Genomic DNA, 1,439 nt, shown 5'->3' with positions numbered 1-1,439 from the left:
AGCATTCACCTTAGAAAGGGCAACAAAGTTGGCACGTCAGCCCACACTGTTCAATGCACATGACAAGAGCTTGCAATGGAGGAGCCTCCTCCATAACTGTTGGGTCACGACCACGGCACCATAGTACCTAGGCAATAGCACCTGTACTGTTCTGCAGACACCAGGCAGCCATTTTCAAAAGTGACCACTGATTTCGGAAGGCCTCCATTTTTCACTGCCCAACCAGAGATACTTTCAGAGGTACTGAGCACTGGCGGCTCCCACTGACTTCAACTGGAGTTTTGGGTGCTCAGCACCTCTGAAAAATCAGGCCCCAGTTAGCCCCAAATATTTGAGACACCTAGAATCAGTGACAGGTTTCGGAGTGGTAGCCGGTGTATCAGCAAAAAGAACAAGGAATCCTTGTGGCACCTTAGAGACTAGTCTCCAAGTACTCCTCGTTCTTTTTCCAGAATCAGTGGCCACTTTTGATCATTTTGGCCGGTGTTTATGGTCTCACTGGTTCCGTCTCATATGTTTCCCAGGATCTTAGCCGTCTACTCAATCCCTTATACTCACAGTTATAGTTATGCCACTATAACCTCATAGTGTAGCTGTGGACTGCAGTGAAGGAAGGGGTTTTTCCATCACTCTAGGAACTCCACCTCCCTGAGCAATGGTAACTAGGTCGAAGGAAGCAGTCTTCTGGGGAGGGGAGGTGGATTAAGTCGGCATAGCTCAGGGGTGCTGGAACAATTTGTATAGTGGGGGTGCTGAGAACCATTGAACCAAACTGTAAACCCTGCATATAATGGAAACCCTTTCAAGCCAGGAGGTGCAGCAGCAACCCTTCTTCCAGCACCTATTGGCATGGCTATGTCGTCGTAGGTTTTGAGTGTAGACTGGCTCCTGTCCAGTATCTCTGAAGCCTAACTGTATCTGTGTGTTTGCACGTAGCTTCGGCTGTGTGCGTATGTGTGAAGAGCTGCAAAATTTGTAGGTGTGTGAGAGAGTGACTAGTGGTCTGAGGCAGTGTGATTGTCTGTGGACTGGAGCCGCTACTGCTAAGAACAATCAGGAATCTCTCTGCAGTCAGAATGAATGAAATTCCAAGCTCATTCTTCCAACATAGCTCTTGGTGGTGGTGGTATTTCTATTTCATTTTCATACCGTGGTGAGAGGGATCCACATAAGAATATGGATAGTATAAGTGCTGGCCCATAAATCCTCATTGAATTGAACTGACTGTGTGTCTGGAGGGGATGCTAGTGTGTGTACATGTGTCTGCATATGAGCTGGGGGTCCAAGTGTAGGGGTACCATGGGGAAAGTGTATGATTATGACTGCGAGTCTGGCCGTGTGTCTAGGGTCTGTGGGTGCCTGTGTGTGTGTTGCTGGGGCTGTGTCTCTCTCTGTGTGTAGGGGTGTGTCAGTGTGTAGTGGTCTGAGGGTGTGTGTAT

The sequence above is a fragment of the Terrapene carolina genome, unplaced genomic scaffold, assembly GCF_002925995.2.
Source record: "Terrapene carolina triunguis isolate 2854851 unplaced genomic scaffold, T_m_triunguis-2.0 Scaffold130, whole genome shotgun sequence".
Lineage (NCBI taxonomy): Eukaryota > Metazoa > Chordata > Testudines > Emydidae > Terrapene > Terrapene triunguis.
Note: the sequence above shows the minus strand (reverse complement) of the source record.